Source organism: Fukomys damarensis, unplaced genomic scaffold (genome assembly GCF_012274545.1).
Source record: "Fukomys damarensis isolate Sample0158 unplaced genomic scaffold, DMR_v1.0_HiC HiC_scaffold_17, whole genome shotgun sequence".
NCBI classification, from domain to species: domain Eukaryota; kingdom Metazoa; phylum Chordata; class Mammalia; order Rodentia; family Bathyergidae; genus Fukomys; species Fukomys damarensis.
Genome location: NW_022900929.1, coordinates 74104554 through 74116406, shown reverse-complemented (window position 1 = coordinate 74116406; position 11853 = coordinate 74104554).

Here is an 11853-nt window from a genome sequence, read left to right as displayed (position 1 = left end):
TGAGACAGGGTCTCACTATGTAGTTGAGACTTCCCTGGAACTCACTGTGTAGCCCAGGCTGGTCTCGAACTCACAGCGATCCTCCTGCCTCAGCCTCCCAAGTGCTGGGATTACAGGTGTGCGCCACCACGCCCGGCAAAAGATTAGATTTTTAAAAAATGTGTATGTATATATGTGGGGTGTGTGTGTGTGTGTGTGTGTGTGCCACTTAAAACAACACAAATAGCAATGGTTAATTCTTCTCCTTTGCCCCAGCGTGTCTGCTTCAGGGAATGTACCCTCCTGATGTGGTTGCTGTGTGAAGGTGATGTTTGTGAGTGAGGTTTTTCACTGTGGTCTTATTTGTAATGAGAAAGCTCTAGTTTCCAGCTCTGCACACAAAGCCTGCACAGTGGTCGGTGGGGTTTGCATGGTGCATCTCAGGGTCTTCACCTAGAAGTGGATTGGATTCAGATCCACTGTCTTTTACTTTTCTCCTTTTTTTACTTTTCTCCTTGCTGAGATGAAATACCCAATACCCCACGTTAAAGGAGGAGAGAATTACTTAGCTCACACTTTGTAGAGGCTCCAGTCCATAAGTGGCGGCAGGCAGGGCGGCATGGCGGAGGGGAAACAGTTCATGGTGGACTGAAGGTAGCAAAGCAACAAGGGAACCTTGCCTTTCTGCCCCTTTTATATCCTATCCAGACTAGCAGGATTAGGGTGGGTGCCTATCAGTCAGCATCCTGGTTTAGTAACCACACACCCTTGATCCCAGCATCACACACTCTGGACGAAAAAGCCAGCTCTGACCGCGTGAGGTCTTGGGGGGACCTCCAGACACAAGCCGTGACAAGCACTGTCCACTTTTATCTCGTGGGCTCCAGCTAAGCAGAGTTCTGAGGCTGAGTGGGAGCACTGGTCGGTTCTGGCTGCGAATCCTTCGTGGGGTTTTCATCAGCGTCTCATCACACTGCTCTTCCTTGCTGGGTTTGGGGGAATTTGTCCTTCAACAGCTAGCGAGGGACGAGACTTCTGCCTCCCGCTTTCCTTCTTACTCTGCTCAGGATTGGAAGCCAGAGGCTCCAGCTCTGACTCTGGAGCCTTGGAAGGGAAGGCGTGGTGAGTTCGGGGAAGACCATTGTGGAGACCTGGAACTGCTCATTTGGGCCACAGAGTTCAGCCTTGAAATGTGTGGAAAACAGCAGAGACAACCTCGGGCTGCTGCTTATAACTGGTGAGAAAAACTTACCTAAGCGTGCGGTAAACACCGACTGCTGGGCTAACTGAAAACGGCGAGGTGACCTTTGCTCCGGGAGAAAGGAGGATAGGAGTCACCCCAAGTGTGTTTTACCGTGGTTAGTTAACATCTACCCCGATTGACTGGGAAACAGCGAGTCAAGCACAATTTTTAGTTAGTTAACCACCGGGAGAGTTGGCTGAAAGACATAAGTGGTTGTCTCTTTCACCAAAGAGATGGGAGAAGACAAAGGACCTTTGCTTAAATTACAAGCTCTCTGTGTGTTTAAAAAGTATGATTAAAAAAATTAGGTGCCTGATTTAATTTGTTGAAAGTGAGAAATAAATACCTTTACACCCATGGAGCTAGAGGAGTAAAGGTAAAACGCAGCATCTGCATGATTACCTGAAGTATTGTTCAGTGTTACAACGGGTGTGTTTTTTTTCAGGGGTGGGGAGAGGATGGCCCTGAAGTCTGTCTACTCTTGGATGAAGTAAAGGGACCGCTGGCCGCTGGCCTCTAACCTCCTCCCGTCTGAGTGTTTGAGTCTTTACTTCTCTAACTCACAGGACTTGGGTGCTGTAGATCTGAGCCTAGCAAACCTTTTCTGGAAACGGCCGGCCCATAAGGAATTGTGAGGCCACTGTCCTCAGAGAGGGACTCGTCCGAACACACCCAGGGACCCCTGAACCCTGTGGTGAATGTTTAAATTTTAAAAATGATCGCAGTACAAGACACACTGCCGTAAATCTCCCCCAGAATACTCCTGCTCGTCTCTTATTTTGTCTTGTCCTCTCTTGCTGCCTTCTCACGGACTCCGGATGTTTGCTGTCATGCGCATGGTGGTCGACTTTACACGTCAGCATGGGGGTCTTGGAGGCCTGTGTCACTCATTATTTCTGCCTGTGTCTGTGGGGACACTTGGGGGAGCTGGAGGACGGGGAAGGTAGGTTTCCTCCCCTCCGTAGCTGGGCATTATCTGGTTGTGAGGGTCGGGCTACAGCCAAGGCAGAAGAAGGAGAGGTCACCTGCTGGGTTCCTGCTGGGTGGGGACATTTTGTCTCCTGCAAGCAGCCTGGGCCTTGGTGTCCAGAGCCGTAGGCGGGGAGTGAGCTTGGAGGTCCAGCTGGCAGTCTGGGGCGGCGGAGACCCAGCAGAGCAAGGAGGGGCACGAGTGTGGCGACCGGGGGAGGTGAGGGCCGTTTCCAGGGCAGCAGGGAGTGTGCCCTCTGAGGGGCCTTGAGGCCAGCGGGGAGCACCGAGGTGCCCCAGGGCAGGAGAGGTGTCCTGGGTGCTCAGGACTGAGTCAGGTGGGGAGCAGGAGTGACAGCAGCTAACTTGGGGCTCTCAGGATCCCCCATCTGTCCCCGTGAGGGGGCAAGTAGGGTGAACTCTGGGGACTCCCAACGCCAGAGGCGGTGGTGGCCATGGCGGGCTGAGGGGAGGGGTGCATGGCCTGGGACAGCTTGCATGGGAGTGGGGGGTCAGGGGAGGCCGTGGAGAATCGTGAGCTTCTGACTGGACGGACAGGAAGGGCAGAGCACCGGGAAGCAGGAGGGCTCTGAGGAAAGGGAGGACTGAAGCCGTGGCAGTTTCCTGGTGACCTTTCCTGGTGACCATGGCTGCCTGCTTGAGGAGGAGGGGCCCTGGCCGGATGTGGTCACCAGACATGCTGGGTTCTCAGGACGGTCCTCAGCCTGGGTCACAGCTGATGCTTAAATTCACAGACTTTTATATGGAAATCTGGATCCTGCTGCTTTTAGAAAAATGAAAGATAGGGCAGTGCTGGCTGAGAGATTGGGAGGCCCCTTGGGGGGGCCCTTAGTGGGCCCCTTCTGGACCCTTGTGGCCTCATTTGAATGTTGGGGTAATAGTACTATCCTTCCTTTTGTTAGAAAAATTAAGAGTTTATGTAACAACTAAAACCAATTATTTTGTTTTTTGAGACAGGGTCTCACTATGCAGTCCAGGCTGGCCTCAGACTCACAGTGATCCTCCTGTCTCAGCCTCCCAAGTGCTGGGAATACAGGCGTGTGACGCCAGGCCCAGTTTCACAGAGATCATTTACGGAAAGCACCAGGGCCTGTTTACTAAGTGCTGAAAAACATTAGTTGCTGTTGTAGCTGTCGCTCCATTGTCGTTGACCTGTCTGCCTAGTCCTGCTGGGCCCGGGCAGCAAGCCCGCAGGAAGATTCCAGCGAGCCAGGAGGAGGTGCTAGCGGGGAGGAGAGGGAGCGAAGCCGGGGAGGGAAGGGACCTGGGCTCCCAGACGCTGAGAAAATTGCGTCGCCCGCGCTATCGGCCCACAAATCAGAGTTCATCTCCCTCCTTCCGCACAGCGGCGGCACAAGGCCTGGATGGCCAGTGACTCATCTAAAAGCCGGGCGAGTTCGCCCAGCTTGCGGCCTCTCAAATTGCATTTGCAGCTCCTTATCAGGCGAGCGAGGAAATTAAAGCGGGCGGCCGCGGTGTTGCTAAGGGGAGCGGCGCTGCAGACGCCGGCCGGGCTGCGTCTCACGGCCCAGTACCGCGTCACTCCCAGCCGCAGCTAATAAGCTTTGAAATCGTCCAAGGAAACCTGCTGTTCTTTTTTTAAGGTCAGAAAACAGGGTAATTTGGTTATGAGCAAGAGAGAATTTCCCTTCCTAGGGCTGGAGGCGTGCGTGCGTATTCACACACACACACACACACACACACACGCGCACACACACACACAGAGGCACAAGGCTGTCTACGGGAGGCCTGGGGTCTCGTGTTAATAGAAGTGGGGGTTCAGCGACAGCCGTCCTGCCCTCCCACACCCCTGGGCCCTGGCCGCTGTGCCCCTCTCCTGGGCTTCCCTTTGCCCCGACGCCTCTGAGCGCTGTGGCTGCTCAGCCAGTAAGGGGCACTTCTTAGTTTCTTCTTCCAGGCCTTCCTCTTCGAACATCAGGGCCCTGGAGTCTGCGTGGGGCCCAGGCCGTGGGATTTGGGGCTCCTTCCCACGACCCGGCGGTCAGAACATCTGCGTTCGTGTCAGCTCGGCTCCCGGAGGCCCACGAAGATCAGCCCTCCCCGCTGCACGCAGGCGGAACTGGCGATGGCGTCTTGGGCCTGACATTTGGGGGCCGTGGCAGGGGGCTGGGTGTCTGAGTCACTCCGCTGCTCTCTCTGCAAGGACTCCTGTCCCTTCCCCCACCCTGACTCGTGGGCTGAGCAGTGGGGGAGCGAGTCCTTCCAGTGGTGCCTTTGATCACATTTTCTCTACAGTGCTGAGGATTGCTTATATTCAAGAGACATAAAGGGATTTATCAGGCAGGATTTTAAAAGTCTACACTTTGAGAGAGAGAGAGAGAGAGAGAGGGAGAGAAGAGGGCCTGATAGTCCGGAGCTGAGTATATTTATGAGAACTTTGGGGGTGCAAAGCTATAGAACTGTGAGGCTGTGGGAAGGGTGGCGGCCCATCGTGGTGGCAGCCACCCCAGGGGACAGAGCTGTATCCTGCGCATGCGCATGCATGGGGAAAGGCACATTTGAGCTGGATGCTGGGGATTATTGTCTCCTCCAGGTTGCTGGCCCACAGCACTTCCCTGATGAGAGTGTGGGCTTCTCAGACCGCTGCAGAAATGGGCCTCAACAGTGCCAGTCTGCAGGACACAGGTGGAGGAGAATTCTGTGTTGTGGTGGAAATGCGACTGTGCCCTGGGAGGACAGGACTTGCAGGCTGGGGACATCTCCACACCCTCCATAAGTGAGCGCATGTGTGCCTTTTGTGGGCTGCTGCAGGCTCGGAGCCATCACCCTGGGGACCCTGCTCACTAGGATCTGGCTGACCTTGGGGACCAGACAGGCTGCCATGGGTCTGACTGTACCCCAGGGAGGACCAAGCAAGTCTCTGATTTCAGCGTGGCCTTTTGTTCAAATAGCTCAGTGTTATGGTTTAGATAAAAAATGTTCCCCCCAAAACCTGTGCTCAGAGCTGGAGCCTTGAAGGAAGTGGATCACGGAGGCCCTGTACTCCTCAGTGGGCTGATCTGTGATGAGTCCAGACAGCTCTGCACTTGACCCTGATCAACCCACTGATGAGTGTGGTGTTTGGAGGTGGGGTCTAGCTGGAAATAGTGGGTCACTTGGGCTGTGACCTGGAAAGGTATATTCTTGTCCTCAGCTCCTCTCTTCTCTCTCTGCTTCCCAACTACCATGGCATGAACAGCTGTCCCTCCATCAGGGTCTTCTACCATGCTATCTGCCTGAGTCAGCCGACCATGGACTGAACCCACCGAAACCACGAACCAAAATAAACCTCTCCTCCTTAAGTTGTAGGTGTTCTGGGTCAGTGACAGGAAAGTGATTAATACACTGTGTCTGAATATTGACAGTCAATCCTTAAGCTACTGACACAGCTTGTTTTGTAAAACTTTGTGAATATCACAGATCTGCGCTTAGATTTGTTTTGGGTCGGTATGCCACGAGGCTCGGGTCTTTGGGTGTTATTTCCTTTCAGAGAAATGCTGACCGTATTTCAATAGCCCCTGTGGCAGGGCCCCAGGACAGAGCAACCCCAACATGTCCCTACTGTTCCAGGGTCCCAGAAGGCGCCACTCCCGCCTTGGGATGTGGCCGGCCTGGCCCAGCAGCCTCTGGTTCTCAGTCCGGCCTCAGTCAGACTTGCTTTCATCTCTGCCCTGTTGAAATGTCCTGCCAAGTCCGGAGCCTTCACCCTTGCTTCCTTTCCTGCAAAATGAAGAGAACCCTAGGAACACGGATTTAAAATTGGTAGGGTTTTAGAAAACCAGAGTTTAAATTTATGATCACCAACAAAGGCATATTCATGGTAAAAAAATGTTGAAAATATAGAAAACCATTATAAGAAAATGAAAATCACCTATCACTTACCATTAACTCATAAATAACCACTGCCAACCTTTGTAACTATCCATTTCAGAATATAGATATCTTTCTTTTGTGGAAACATTTATGTATGTATGGATACAATGTTTAAAAACAGGAGTATCCTACTTTATAACCTGATTTTCCATTTAATATTGTCTTGTAAACAGCTTTCCCTATGTCATTAAATTATTCCACATCTTCATTTTTATGATAAGAGAATGTACTAATTTATTTCCTTAATCTTCTCTTATATGACATTTTGGGTAAGTCCATTTTTTTTTTTTTTTTTTGCCATTATAACCATTGCTAAAATGAACAACTTTGAGGTTTAAGTTTAGCACTTTTTACAAAACCCTTTTGTTGGTATTGCTAAATATTATTCTAAAAGATTTTTTTCCCCCATAGAGTCACTATCTTATTCAGGCTCATCTCAAATGCCTGGACTCAAGCCATCCTCCTGCCTCAGCCTCCCGAGTGCTGGGATTACAGGCATGCGTCACCATGTCTGGCTCCCCAGATCTTTTTTTAAAAAGTTAAGAAGTTTTGCATTTTGAGAGAGGGTTTCGCTAAGTTGCCCAGACTGGTTTAAACATGCAATCCTCCTGCCTCAGCCTTTTGAACTGTTGGGATTATGTGTGCCCAACACCAACCCCATCTGGTTGTATGTGTTTCTAACTAGCTGTGTGCTTTCCTTATTACAATTTAAAGTCTATTTGCCAGCTTAGTAGATGGAAAGTGAACAATCTCCTTGCTAATTTTAGTACCTCAGATTCAGCACTCTCCAGAGGGGCGGTGGCGCTGAAGTGTCCTTAGTTATCTCTGAGGCAGGTGGAGCTGGGCCCTGCCAGGGGGTTGAGGTGCGTTCCCAGTGTCAGCACTCAGTCACCTGAGCCCCCTCTCAGGGGCCAAGAGCAGGGTGGAACGGGCTGCGGCGCCCCACGCAGCTGGCCCCAGCGGCTTTGGGAAGCCCTTCCCTTCTGCCTGTCCTGTTCTGTGCTGTTGGCCCTGTCAGTGTTTGATGCTGGCTCCAGGAGAAGGTCCTCGATGGCTCTGCAAACAGGTGCTTGGCCAGCCCCAGGCCCAGAGCAACGGTGCCCAGAAGGCCTGGGAGGCCGGAAGGCCGGGGGTGGGGGAGCTGCTCCTGTCACGCCCAGGCTAGCCAGGTCCACAGTCTTCCCTGACAGGCAGGCGCTCCCAGAGGGCTGCTGTATGTGAGGAATGCACTGCTACCCCAAATGCAGGAAGACACTGGAGGGTTGCTTTATTGGGGGTGGATGGGGTTCTACTATGTAGCTCAGTGAACTTTTGATCCTCCTGCCTCAGCCTCTCATGTGCTGGGATTTCAGGCATGTACCACCATGCCCAGCTCACACTGCAGGTTTCAACGTACTGTTCCCAGTCCTCAGAATCAATCCAGACCTAAAGAACCCAGAGAGGCCACCGGCAAGAGAATTCAAAATGAGTGCCTATTGTTACGGGCCGCTGGAAACTGAGGATCTCAAATCTTACCTTCCACTTCGGGTTTTGATCAAAACTGACTAGTTGGTGACAGAAAAGCCTGGAAAGTAATATAAGCTCCAGGGAGAAGAGTTTTTCCAGTAGACTCGGGGTCTCTTTGTGTGGGACTTGCAGTGGCCAGAGGAGAGCATGTGGGGCACAGAGAAGTGACACACTCAGGTGGCTGCTATGGAGAGGAGGCCTGCCTTCGGGAAGGATCTGGAAGCATTTGGTTGGACTTTGAAGTGTGACAGCATTTTCTATTGATCCTGGTCAAACGGCTTTGTATTTTTCCAAGTGCTTTCCTTTAGATTGAATTTGATCTTCATAATATAAAATATTTTCCTTGGGTTTACTGGATTTTAATGTCAGTGTTTGAACAACTGCGCACGTGGGAGGGTGTGTTCGATGGCAGGAGAGTTAGTCATCTTACAGGCAAAAGGTGACAGCTCTGGGGAGCGGGCTGTGGACCCCCAGGCCTGATGGGGGCGCTGTGGGGTACTGAGGGCCTCAGTGTAGCAGAGGGCAGAACAGGAAGTGCCTAGGACCACAAGAGGCACCCTTGTGGACCTGAGGCTCAAGGCCTTATTTTCTGTCCTAGGATTCACGTTTGAGAAAAATCTGAGACCCTTTTGCCTAAATGCTGTTGTCTTTGCTGCGTGAGCTTTGGTGGGCGATGGTCCGAAAATGTAAAATGATATTGTAATAGTATCCACCCCAAGGAATTGTGGGGAGGTTGAGTTAATACATTAACACAAAAAGCACTGAATGCATATTGATTATTTTGAAGACAACAGTAGGTGATAGCCAAGAATATTGGGTTCCACAGGTTAAAGCAGCCTGGGTTTATTGACTTGTCTCTGAGCATGGTTCCGGCCAATCCCACTTTCCCCCTTTATGGCCTTGCCAGGGACATGGTGACAAACATAAGGGGAAAGACTATTTATTGGTCAGTCTATGGTAGGAAGACACTTTTGGAAGAATAACCAGGCCTGTGATTTTATGAAATAATAGCCAAAATGAGAAACTTGACCTCGAGGATTTCATAAACCACATCAAAGGCAGCGGTGAAGAGACTTCTCCCATGGGAGGGACGCAAGAATCGAAAGTCTGAGCGCCATCTTCTAATGTGATTCAGCTGCTCACCCGCTGTGGGGCCAGGGACAGTTACTTAACCTCCCTGGGCCTCAGTTTCTTCATTTGTACGCAGGAGTAATGCTGAACAGTGTTGTTTGGATTTTTTAAATCAGATGCTATCTGTAGAGAGCTTAGCAAGTTAAGTGCTTGGAGCCTGGTGAGGGATCAATAAAAACCTATTACTATGTTTATTATAGCTGCTCTCATGGTTAGAGACGTCTGTGCAGATTACAATTCACAGCTCAGAGAGGAGATGATTTTCACAGCAGGGCTGGTTCTGTGATGGCCCCTTTTCCCCTTGCCCTGAAACACAACAGTCCTAGAACCCCCCACCCTACTCCTGACCCTTCGAACCTGGTGGAGAGAGGGAGGGGGCAGTGTCTTCGTGCCCAATCCATCCCGTCTCTGCATGTGTGTCTGGGTGCATCTGTAGTCCCAGGGGTGAGGAGTGACTCATGGCTCCTATTGCAGAATCAGGGCCTTGGAGGATTTTGAGGAATTTAGACCCAAACCCTCCTCGTCATGAACTCCTCCTAGTTTCTTCCCTCTACCTGACCATTCTTTCTCTACATCAGGGTTATTTATTTGGCATCTTGGCTGGCTGTCCAGGGGTTTAGGGGGTTAGTAGCACACGCTTCTGGGTGTGTCCAGGTGGGTACTGTCTGGCCCCTTCCCCCTTCTTTCTGGTACTGTTCCCTTGGATTCTGGCCCCATGAGCTAAGGCACTTTGTTCACCACATCCTCTCATTGTAATGTTCCTGCCTGGGAGCCAGCCAACCATGGACTGAATACCCTGAACCGTGAGCCAAAATAAACCTCTCCTTTAAGCTGTGTATGTCAGGCTTTTGGTCCCAACCCCAGGAAAGCTGACTGAAAGCTCCTCCAGGAATGCATAATTATGGATGCATCCATCTAGAAAGGATAAGGTGATGGTGTGGATGGCATAGGGATTTATCTCCCGCACAGAGCGAGGAGGCTGAAGCTAGGAGGGGGGGGCTCGCTGAGACTTGGCGTCCCTGTCCTCCGGCCCAAGGTTCCAGCCATCACGCCTGCACTCCAGGCAGGAGGGAAGGAGGAAGGAAGCACAATTTGCATTTGTCTCCTTTCTCTTCAAGAAATCAGGAAAGCCAAAGCTTTCTGGCCATCCCTAGCGTTTTCCCACTTAGACTCAGTAGCCCAAATGGTGCTAACGTTGTCTCTGGCACCAAGGAGAGGAGGAAGGCTAACATTTCGTCGGTCTGGCCCCACAGTGGAGGCAGGAAGAGGAAAGTGGGCTTGGGGGGTACAGAAAGGGCCTGTGGGGCTCACCCTGAGGTGGTGTAGGTGACAATGACCGGACAGAGCGCAGTGCCGCCACGGCCAGAGGGTTTGATGGAGATGGTGAGACTCAGTTTCAGACTTGAGCAGAAGCTGGGGACAGCGAAGTTCTCTCGTTGGGAGTTCAGGTCGGCTGCCTGGTGCGCTGCTCATGCTCTAGTGAAAACTGCTGTCCTTCCCTTCTCCTGGCTGCATCTTACTAAAACCATGTTTCCTCCTGTAACTTTTTTTCTTACCAATTTGCTTAGATACAGTGGATGTAAATTGTACATATTTAAGGTGTAGAGTGGAGTAAGTTTTGACTCACATGTTTGCCTGCAGAGCCAGCATCACACCCAAGACAGTGAACGTATCCTTACCCCGAAAAACTCCTCTTCATGTTTCTTCCCCAAATAAACATCAACACTGCCTGCTTTCTGTCCCTAGAGTTTGGTATGCATTTCCACACATTACATACAGATGGAGTCATACATTGTTTCCTTTTTGTCTGACTCCCTTCACTCACCTTAATTATTATTTTGATATTCATCTAGGCTGCTGTGTATATCAATAGCCTGTCCTTTTTGTTGCTGCATACTATTCTGTTGTGCCTTCACTGATTAGTTCAGCTGTGGATGGACATTTGAATTGTCTTCAGTTTTAGGGTTTTGCAAAGAAAGCTGCCGTGAACATCAATGAGCAAGTCTGTACTTGGACATGTGCTTTCATTTCTCCTGAATGTGATCATAGGGAGGGGACATTTAAACTGCTGGGGTCCGATATAACAGACCATTTTACACTCCTATCAGTTGCGTATCCTCCCTGGCCGTATTTTCTGTACTTCCCCATATAACAAAGTCAGTGCTTTTCAATTTTAATGCTTTTTCTTCTAAAGAAGTAGAAAGCTGAGCGTGGTGGCACATGATTATAATCTCTGCACTTGGGAGGCTGAGGCAGGAGGACTGCTGTAGGCTTGAGGGTGGCCTGGGCCAAACAGTGAGTTCAAGGCCAGTGTGACCCACATAGCAAGACCCTGTCTCAAAAAAAAAAAGTACAAACCTTAAAACCCCACAAAACCAGACCTAGACCCCCACTAAGCAAAGCAGACAGGGAAGCAGGGGCTTTGGCTGAGAGCTGAGTAGTGGCCCCCTGGGGGACCCTGGGGGACCCCGCGTGAAGACCCCTCAAGGTGACAGCTCCAGGCGAGTGTAGTGACACAGGGCAGTTTGCTGAGCCCTGAGTGCTGGCGACGCTGGGGCCGCTGGGGCAGCCAGGTGTCCGCAGTGTCCTCTGGGCCACCTAGCTGGGGACCCCGGGGACTCAGACGCAGCATGGGTGCGGGGGCTCCTCAGGAATGGGGACCAGGCCGGTCGGTCCAACTTGCTTGACCTCAGAGATGCGTGTAAGAAACCGCACGACTGCAGATGCCTGGGACAAAGAGCCAAGCTGGGAACATCGTGTGCGGAGAGATTTTAATAAAGATTGGACCTGCTCACGCTTGCCCAGGCTGCGGCGCTTCCCGCTGAGCAGGACCGGACGGGAGAGATGAAGCTGTGCCGGTCACCTGCCTGGTGCTGTGGACCTGAGGGTGGGGACAAGACAGGCTCCCTCGTGGGGGCTGCTGGGGAGGGTCCTGCTGTCCCCTCTGTCCCGCTCTGTCCTCAGCCTCTCAGCCCCAGTGGGATTTGAGGGGCAGAGTCCGGGGCCTTGGTGTCATTGATTGCTCAGCCTTGGGCCCCCGTCGGAGCTGAGTTCTCCCCAAGCCATCTGTGAGCTCCTTCCTCTCCTCCTCCTCCTGCTCCTCCTCCTGCTCCTCCTCCTCCTCCTTCTCC